This window comes from Macrobrachium nipponense, chromosome 24 (assembly GCF_015104395.2).
Source record: "Macrobrachium nipponense isolate FS-2020 chromosome 24, ASM1510439v2, whole genome shotgun sequence".
NCBI classification, from domain to species: Eukaryota; Metazoa; Arthropoda; class Malacostraca; order Decapoda; family Palaemonidae; genus Macrobrachium; species Macrobrachium nipponense.
The window spans coordinates 62,039,022-62,049,768 of record NC_061091.1 but is presented as its reverse complement, the minus strand read 5'-3'; positions in this window follow the sequence as shown (position 1 = coordinate 62,049,768).

The window sequence follows — 10,747 nt, the reverse complement described above, 5'->3', positions numbered from 1 at the left end:
CATGGGACATTATCAATTTTTACCTATGCCTCCGGCTTACGTTGCGCCCCAATTACATTCACCAGAATGATTAATATAGTGTTTGGAGACCTTTTAGGGGATACCCTACATGCCTATATGGTTGGTCTTGTAATCTTTTCTAATACCTTAGAAGTAAATTCGCATAAACTAGAGCTAGTGCCACAGAGACCAAGACAAATAATCTCAGAGTAAAATATCTAATGCGATTTTTAAAAACCGAACCTGTTTATTTAGGTTTTATGTGTCTAGTCAAGGTCTTAAAGTGGTTCATGGTAAGGTATCAGCTATTCTTAACTTTCCGGTACCTATTAACGTAAAGGGGGATACAGCACTTTTGCTCTGTAGTGAGTATTACTATCGTAAGTTTATATGTAATCACAGCAGCTCCTTTAACAGAGCTTCTTATGAAGAAGGGCGTAGATTTATTATGGTCTGAAAAGCATCAACAGGCGTTCGATATCTTTAAAGTGGAATTATGCAGTTCACCTATAGCCAAGTTAAGATATCTACCTGGAAAAGCAAATATCATAGCTGACGCATTATCCCGCAATCCCGCACCATACTGCAAAGAACCATTAGTTGGACAAAAAGATATAGAAACATCCATGCCTATTGTTAGGACCGTATCTGAACAAGAAAATTCATTAACCCAAGAGATCGTGAACATTGAAGACCTGGGTTGGAGCGCTGGCTGAACTGTTACAAACTGAACAAAGCAAGGGTCAGCAGTTAAGCAAAACAATAAATGCTTCGAACAGAAATCCTAAAGCAAAAGTATATTTGAAGTATGTGTAGCAGAATTATGTAATCAAAGGTAATATTATATGTAGGTCCGTGATGAGGAAAACCCGAGGAACACAGCAGGTGACTAACGACCAGGTAGTAGTAATAATCTCTTTCATACCAATCATCCTAAACTGGTTGCATTCCAATCCATTACATGGTCATCCAGGGTTCTCTATTACGTCACAGAAAACCAAATCACTGTTTTACTGGCCTACAATGCTTACAGATATAAAAAGCACATAACTAATTGTAACACGTGTCATGAAAACAAGGGACACACTAAGACACCTGTCAGTTTAGGGGCCTATCCCGTTCCAAATCAATCCTTTGAAAGAGTACACGTAGATTTATTAACAGAGTTTTACGAGTCTGACAGAGGAAATAAACACCTCTTAGTGTTAATAGTTGCCTTGACACGTTATATAGAATTAATAGCACTAAAAGACAAACACGGCAACTGAGTGTGCTAGGAATATTTATGAGTGCTACATCAGTAAACACAGAATTCAAAACATGATAATCTCTGACACGGGTGGTGTAAATCAATAATAATTTCCTTAACTCGTTGTGTGAATTCCTTTGCATTAAGAAAACCAATACCATGTTTTATCACCCAGAGTCAATCGGTTTTGTAGAACGGATAAATAAGAAAGTGTCAATGTCCTACGAGTTACACTCGGGATATTGGATCCGAACTGGATTATAGAGGTTCTCGCGGTTTTAGATACCTTTATCATTCATATCATGTATCTATGGAAATGATAGCTCAAGTAGCCTTATACGGTACGCCCACTAGAACACTTTTCCACATATTCAGGCCAACCATTAATTTATCAAATATAAAGAAGTATGGATTCAAGTATGAGTCGATATAATATACTCTGTAAGAAGTTGGAAGCGTTACAAATTATAATGAAAAGGAATCACGATAAAATCAATAAACAAAATGTAACCATATGCAGTAGGTGTTTATAAAATATCCAAATATATATGTGTAAAGGTTCGAACTCTAACTTAACGCCTAAGTTTAGTAGCCCATGTAGTATTCTAGGGATATTAACGACAAATAAGCTAAAAGTTCAAACACATATCAAAACCTACTGGCATACCGTCTGTTCCGATGGTTTATATTCGTAGTCAATGGAAAAAAAAAAGATTTTAAAGTAAGGAAGTCTAGAAGTGAAAATGTATACCTATGTGAATAATCCTGTATGGATCCTACAGGGTAAATAATATATATAAAATTTGTATGGAAACCTTTTTCATTAGTTTTGAATAAGGAATATCTAATTTAACATAAGTAATTACATATATTTTACAATCTTGCAGGTTTCTAGCATGAAACTAATATTATATTGTTCAGTTTTGGTACTGTTTTTTCAGACATTCTTCTCGTTTGGGTGGAGTGTTAAAACAAAAAAAAATACCCAATTTATACATGGCTATCATTTGAAAGTACTAAAGTCGTATTTATTACAGCAAGTAACGTAACTCTTAAAGCTGCCTTTAGCGTAGTCTCCTGCCTAGCGCGTGTTCCTGAATCATCGTATAAATCGCACATGCATCACTGTTCCTTTTAACCCCGATAATCCGCTTGCACAGACTTCGTCGGTAGTTGTGTGTTGTCTTGTGCTTGCAAAACAAGCCAGCTGGAGTGGAATGCTTAGCTCGCGAAGTTCTCATGAGGAACGCAGGTCGTTAGGTACAAGTGGCGTATCCTGTTCTTATCCGCGGTGATCAATGCAAGTTTAGTTAAAGAATCACAATCGTTTTAAAATTAATGAACAAAATAAGCGAATAGAATTTCTATAACATCAAAATGAATTAATTTTTTCTGAACTTCATAGACAATTAGAGTCAATAAATCAGCTTATGACATTGGTAAATGGATATTTTAGTAGTACCAGTTTATGGATATGAAATATTTACTTGCAACATTAGCATATTACAATTCAAGTAGATCACATTCATGGGAAAATGTCACATTTTCTTGAAAAACCCAAAGTTTATATAGAAATTAGTTACATAATGGGTTCTTTCGTTGCATCTCCTGCCTATTAAAGTTTTAAAAATTAACCTCAGAGGATGCGCGCGAGAAACTTGAATATGAACCTTTTGTTAGGGGCACATAGGATCGGATTTTATCACAGCTTAATTTCAGTAAGCGTAGCGAATTACAGAATCATGATTAATATTCTCTTTGATTCTTATGTTGCCTGGCAATCTTACAAATAGCTCCGTTTCCCACTTCTTTGTCTAGTAACTTACTACCAGCAATATCAAATTTTCTTTGGGGTTCGTATTGATATCTGTTAATATGGATATTTTTACCTTCGTCAGAGACCTGGATAGGTTCACTCATTGTTATAATGCCATGGATAAAAAATTTGTACAGCTGACTCTTTTGAATTCCATAAAATATCAGCGTATTCATGTGGGTTAAGTCTAGTCCTTAATGGCTTTCTACCTCCCATATTTGGACATTGTCTGAATTTACTTTGCCCTTGTGACAAGTATAATTTCACTTACAGGCTGATTAACGGAACCTGGTCACACCTTGCAGTACGAGAGTTTCACATCGCATGCCCGGACAGATCATCTACAACTTTAAAAACCGTTCGTCGCTGCGGACTTCTGCAGTGGAGTAACGACCACCTACAATGTGAAAGGAATAAGCACCATCATAAGTGAACAAGCTTATTTCGTGGACTTCCTGGACCGTCACCCGTATCCCAGCGTTAATTTCGTTTTTAATGCGGAATGGTCCAGCGGCTGTTGGAATTGACTACAAAGGGACATACTTCCGACAATTACGACCATGGAGGGCATTCAACTCTACGTTTGCTGGCGTAGGACTTGTGCTGGGGATGATTTCATTCATCGCGAACATATTTGTATGGCATAGGATGCAGAGAACAAGTATGGGCACAAAATAGAACGTCGGACCCTGCCCAGGCAATTTCCCGTTGTTCTTAACCATTTGGAATTGGCCATTTCATTTGGCTCTAGGTGGTTGTCTGGAACTGTGTAATGGGCGAAAAGCTGTTCGAAACGCTAGTTAAATGTGCAGTGGGTATATCCTTGGCTATGTATTCCATATATAAAGTATCAGTAAAGGATCAATATCTATATAAGTATCATAGTTAAAGTATCAGTAAATAACAGAATCCGTACAGTATCACAATCATTATATATCTATTAGCATGCTTATTTGAAGAATATAGAAGTTAATTAATGAATCAATATATATCTGTGTGTGTACGTACTAAGAATCTATTTAGAGTGCACCTAGATTAATCACTTAGATTAGTCATTCTTGTTAATCATTTGTATTAAGTGCACATATATTGATCATAATTATATGAATCATATATATATATATAATATATTAGTATATATATATTATATATATATATATATATATATAAATTATATATAGATATATATATATATATCATATATAATCAGATGAGAGCATTAAAAAGGGTCCAGGAATCCACCAAACATAGTGAAGAATATTTTATTATGGAACGTTTCATACTGCTTCAGAATACATCTTCAGCCTGTAATTATAAATTGTGACAATTTAATTAATAGTAAAATAATACATTAAGACTAAAATATCAAGATAATAAGTTAATTAAAAACCTTAGAGAACATTTAAAACAAACAATAGACTAAAACTTTAAGAAATATGTTAATTAAAATTTACAGAAACATTTAAAACAAACAATGAGAGGACAAGTACAAGTACCCTAAGTACAAGTAGAGAAGGGAATGATTTGAAAACACAGTTCGGCCCAGATCTCAGTTATGCTAAATACAACGTGGCAGCAGCCACTTTTGCATTTAGAGAAGGAACCAGTCGTTTGATGTATAATGACTCAAGTGTCATTAAGTAATTGTTGGGAGTGCTGTCAATGATTGAGAAATGTGTTTTATCAATATTAATTTTCCATATTTTGGCGTGGTTACGGATATTGGATAATTCTGGGTTTGTTATCCTTTGTCCCGTTCTGTAGCTAAACACCTAAGTGACTGGAATATCTCACTTTTAGTAACCGTTTGGTGGTTGATCCGACGTAAATACCAGGACAACCCGGACAATTAAATTTATAAATGACATCGGATCTCATGAACGGTGGTAGTTTTTCTTTGTGTGTAAAAAATGTGCCAATTTTTAATGGGTTGACAGGAATCAAGTTTAATTTTAAACAACCTATTTCACTTTCAATGATTTTCCTTATTCGCTTGCCTAATTTGTTTTTATATGAAAAAGGAATGGTACAGTACATAACTAGCTTCTTAACATCATAGGAAGGAACTTGCTCAGAAAAATTATTATTTAAAATTCTATTTACTATATTATAAAAGGGATTTTGACGAAGGAAAAATCTATTTCTGGGTAAGGGCCCGTGTCGCCCAGTGAAATGTCCCTTTAGCACACATTTCTAAGGTAAATTAATGCTAACATACCAGAGAAAAAGCTAAAATGGAAATGCCAGAATATTCTGGCTCACTCTCCTTATATATTAATGTGTCAGTATGGTTTCTGGGGCGAGTGAAACCACTACCACGGGTCTCTTGCCATTTAGATTCATCCTTCTTCGAAATCCCTCTACCAGAGAGGGGCCGATCCAAGGCCCACTCCCAGCTACAACTACTACTAGCGCCTCTAACGGCATCCTTGGAGTTAGCCCCCAAGCTTGGGCCCAAGGGTGGGGTTATAAGAGAAGGGTGGGATTTCACTGGGCGACACGGGCCCTTGCCCAGAAATAGATTTTTCCTTCGTCAAAATCCTTTTTCTGGGCTCAGCTCGTGTCGCTACATGAAATAGTACCAGAGAATTGGCCGTAAGCTTGGAACAAAGGAGTACAATGATATATTGTAAGGAAAAATGAAAAACAATTAAGGTTAATTAGTATAATCTAAAATCAACTTATGAACTAGAAATAATTATACTGAAGGCTTAAGAGTAAACATAGTAACTTAATATTAACCTTAAAATTAAATACAATATAACAGACTGTGTGAGTAATCCTAAAATAAAAACAAGGAAACATCAAAACTATGTACAACATGTGGCATCCAAGGCATGACAAAGGCTACATGGTGGCAGAGCCACGGGAAGAATGTCAGTGAGGCAGGTAGAAAGGAGATCTAGATATAAGCTACTTATTACTACTTAAGCAGTGTCAGGTGAAACTGTGTTTCCCGCTGCCACTGCTGGAAATTTAAGTGCTTCTAAGGACTTGAGGTAGTGACGTTTGAACACTGTCGGAGATTTCCAGCCTGTATACTTTTTCAGATCCTCAAAATTCATATGCTGAAAGTAATTAACTGAGGTAGCTACTGCCCTAATGTCATGTACCCGGGGGAAAGATTCTGGGTTGGCTTGTTTAATAAAATATAATATTTGTTGTCTAATTACTTTTAAGGAAATAGTGCCACCTTTTTCCTTCATAAATAAAGGGCCTGAAGATCTTAAGGCCGTTCTAGCAAGGTATGCTCTTATGGCAGTAACTGGACATAAGGATGGGTCCTGAGGAAGTGGGAGAGTTTTCCACGGGGCCCACCTATCCAGTGGGTCCTCATTTTTAGCTAAAAATTAACGATCTGGAGAAAGTAAGACTTCTCCTGAAGGGAGAAACTCTATATGACCTGAGTCTCTAGATAGAGCCGACAGTTCAGATACCCTGGCTCCTGAAGCTAGACTTAAAAGGAACAATGTTTTCCTCAGGACAGGTAAAAAGTCACATGAATCATTATCAGTGTCTGAGGCCAGTTTGAGAACATCATTTAAGAACCATGACACAGACTTAGGCCTCTCTGATGGCCTGAGTCTAGCACAGGCTCTAGGGATAGATGAAAAATAAGAGTCTGTTAGATCTATTTTGAAACCAAACTGGAAGATTTTCTTTAGTGCCGATTTAGTAGTAGTGATAGTACTAGCTGCTAAACCTTTTTCAAATAGTGATCTAAAAAAGGAGATAGCCAGATTGGTTGTCATGGTTTGAGATTCAGACTTCCTCAGAAAAATAGCTAGTTTTTTAACTGCTGAGTCATACTGACGAAGGGTTGACTCTCGTTTATCCGATTCTAAGAATAGGATGTTTTGAAGGTCAATGCTGGCATCCCTTTCTGCCGCAAACTTCATGAAGTCCATAAAGTTAGGGTTTCTTCATGAAACTTACCTGTCACATATATATATAGCTGTATTCTCCGACGTCCGACAGAATTTCAAAACTCCCGGCACACGCAGTGGGCGGCCAGGTGGTTAGTACCCATTCCTGCCGCTGGGAGGCGGATATCAGGAACCATTCCCATTTTCTATTCAGATTTTTCTCTGTCGCCGGTCGGTAAACAACTGTTTACAGACCTCCGCCTAGGATTTTTAAACTTCTTGTGCTAACTTGAGTATTCTGATTGACTTTTGGTTTTGATTTGGCTTGTTGGCTTGGCATACGTGATAGTGGATTTGATTTGGATTTTGGCTTTGACTTTTCTTTGATTACGATGTCTGGATCTAGCTCTGCTAGCTTCAGGGTGTGTAAGGTACAGGAATGTAAGGTGAGGTTGCCGAAAGCTTCGGTAGACCCTCATTCGGTGTGCTCGAAATGTCGAAGTCATGTATGTATGTTGAATGATAGATGCATCGAGTGTGAGCAATTGACTGAAATTGAATGGAAGGCATATGATTCTTACGTGAGAAAGCTTGAGCGTGATAGAATCAGGAGGTCTGCCTCCAGAAGTGCTTCTGTGAATAGAAGTCAGGGTAGAATTGTATCTCCATTAAATCCTCCTGTAGATGTAATTCAACCTAATCCTGTTGTATTGCCTCCGAACAATCAGGAAGTGTCTGCAGAAGGAAACGTATTATCTACGATTATGGAGTCGATTCGCGCCTTGGAATCGAAAGTGATTGCTCTACAATCAAATGTGAATAATTGCAATAAAAGTGTTAGTGCATCTAGTGTTGTGTGTGGAGGGGGCGTCAGATCGGTCCCATAATTCCTCTAGGCCTAGGCCCCTGCCGGACTCCCAGGCCTTAGGGAGAGGGCAAGCCGAAAGCCGAAGGAGGGTTACGGGATCTAATGACCGGTCTGACATCCCTTCGGCAGAAACTGAGGACGAATCTCAGGCTGCCGGTGTTCGTGTACGGGCACGGATACTTAAAGAGTGCTTCTCTTCTTCCGAGGCTTCCTCTCCTCGCCGAGGTTGGGACTCTCGGAAGACCTCTCATGGGGAGAGCGGCAGGGGCGCAAGGTGCCGCACAGGCGGCCGTCGCCCTTGTCGCCCTCTTAAGAGAGGTTTCAGAGAAGAGGACGCTTCACGTCCTTCTGATCAGTGCGTAGATTCATCACCTGAAGATTTGAAGCTTTGTTTCCGCCACAGAAAAGGAACAAGACTTCATCAGGGGAGGACTCGTTCGAGCGTCCAAGTCGCTCTAAGTATGTTCCTGAGTTGAAGGAAAGGGCATCCCCTCGCCCATCTTCCTCGCACAGGATGAGTCCTTCTCCTGATCGAGAACTTTCCCCATCAAGGAAAATGCTTTTGGAAATGCAGAAACAGTTAGCTTCCTATTTTGAGAAAAAGGAGGCAGAACCTAGTCATCGGAGGAAGGATCGGTGGCTGCTTGTTAAGAGGACTAGGCAGTCCCCGGCTCCTTCTCCGCGTTTTTCAGCCTTTGAGTCTCCTCCTAGTAGCCGACGCATTAGAGAACGTGATTACGTTCCTCATGAAAGGCGTCTAGGAGAGACGAATTTGACAGAGACGTGAGTTGCTGCACAGGTGGCCAGCGTCTTTGTCAAAAGGCCGAGAACGCTCAAGGATCCATGACGGAAGTTCAAGGTTTGCATGATGATAATCAGCTTCAGGACATTCGGGAAGACGATTCTTTTGACGCTCGGCGTCTTAAGCAGCAAAGCGCTTGCCAGGACGCTCGAGAAGACACTTTTCAAGATGCGCGGCGTCTTATACATCGGGACGCTCGCCAGGACGCTCGAGCTGACGCTGTTCAGGATGCACGGCGTCCTACACATCAGGACACTCGTAAGGACGCTCAGCAGGACGCTTTTCAGAACGCGCGGCGTCTTACATATCGGGACGCTTGCCAGGACACTCAACAGGACGTCTTGGAAGAATGTTTTGAGTCCGAAGCGTCAGGATATTTCACATGTTAAAGTGTCGAAGATAAAGAAACAGAGATTGGTTACTTCAAACTCTTCTGCATCTAGAGGCACCCTCTTGCGAACGGGGCCTCAAGGATTATTGTCATCGCAATCTTTGAAGGACGCTGATGACCGAGAGAAGGATTCTTCTAGTGATCTGTGCCCTACGGATGATGACGAACCAAATGCGTCAGCGGCTTCAGACTATAAGACTTTGACGAATCTACTTAAGAATTTGTTTCCAGACAATTTTCAAGCGCCCGTTCCTTGCTCTCCCCCTTCACAATTTGCCTCATCGAAGGCCAGGAAGGCTCCTGGCTTCGTTAAAATGGCCACTTCGTTCTCTGCGAAGAGAGCGTTTAAGAGAATCCAGGATTGGATGGATTCAAGGAAGGTTAAAGGGAAGACTTCTTTTGCACTTCCCCCATCTAGACTGAGCGGGAGAGCGGGGATCTGGTACAAAACGGGAGAAGAGACAGGATTGAAAGCACCGTCTTCTTCTCAAGGAGATTTCGCGAATTTAGTGGACGCTCCGAGGAGGTCTTATTTGTCATCAGCAAAGGTTTCCTGGACGATGACGGAGACAGATCATCATCTCAAGGGGATGTTTAAGACGCTGGAAGTGTTTAACTTTTTAGATTGGTGCCTGGGGGCCTTGGATTTACAATCTAGGAGTCAAGACTCTATTTCGTTGGAAGAGCTTTCAAGTGTACTAGCTTGCATGGATAGAGCAGTAAGGGATGGCTCTGATGAGTTAGCATCTCATTTTGCTACCGGTCTGCTAAAAAAGAGAGCTCTCTATTGCAGTTTTGCGGCGAAAGCAGTTTCTCCCGCTCAGAAGGCGGAATTATAGTTCGCCCCCTTCTCTACTCATCTATTTCCGCAGTCCATGATTAAGGATCTGTCGGTAAACTTGCAAGAGAAAGCAACGAGGGACCTCTTGACTCAATCTTCCAGACGCCCTACTCCTCAGGCTTCTACTTCAACAGCTCCAGCCCCCAAGAAGAAATTTAAAAGCCCTTTCGTGGAGCACCTTCCTCTAGAGGTTCTTCGAGATGGAAGGGGGTCCTTTAGAGGTAAGACCTCTTCTATCAAGAAGGGAAAAAATTGACATTTCTGCCCTCAGGCACCTGTAGGTGCGAGACTCACTTATTTGCTCTGGCATGGAGGACGATAGGGTCAGACACCTGGTCCCTAGATGTGATCGAGAGAGGATACAAGATCCCTTTCCTCTCTGCGCCTCCTTTGAGCACGAAGCCGATAGACCTGTCGCCCGCATACCAGTCAGAGAAGCAACAGATTTTACTCGACCTTCTAGACCAAATGTTGGAAAAGAAGGCCGTAGAAGAAGTCCTGATGCTGGATTCCCCAGGCTTCTACAACAGGTTATTCCTGGTTCCGAAGCAGTCTGGGGGATGGAGACCTGTCCTAGACGTCAGCAGACTGAACCTTTTTGTAAAGAAAGAAAAATTCAGGATGGAAACATCTCAGTCTGTGTTAGGGGCCTTGAGACCAGGGGATTGGATGGTGTCATTGGACCTACAAGACGTTTATTTCCACGTCCCGATCCATCCTCAATCAAGGAAGTTCCTGAGGTTCGTCTTAAAAGGGCAGGTCTTCCAGTTCAGGGCTCTTTGCTTCGGTCTGAGTACGGCGCCGATAGTTTTTACTTTCCTCATGCGGAATGTAGCGAAATGGCTCACCTATCGAAGATAAGAGTCTCGCTTTACCTGGACGACTGGCTAATCAAGTCGTCTTCGGAGTCAAGG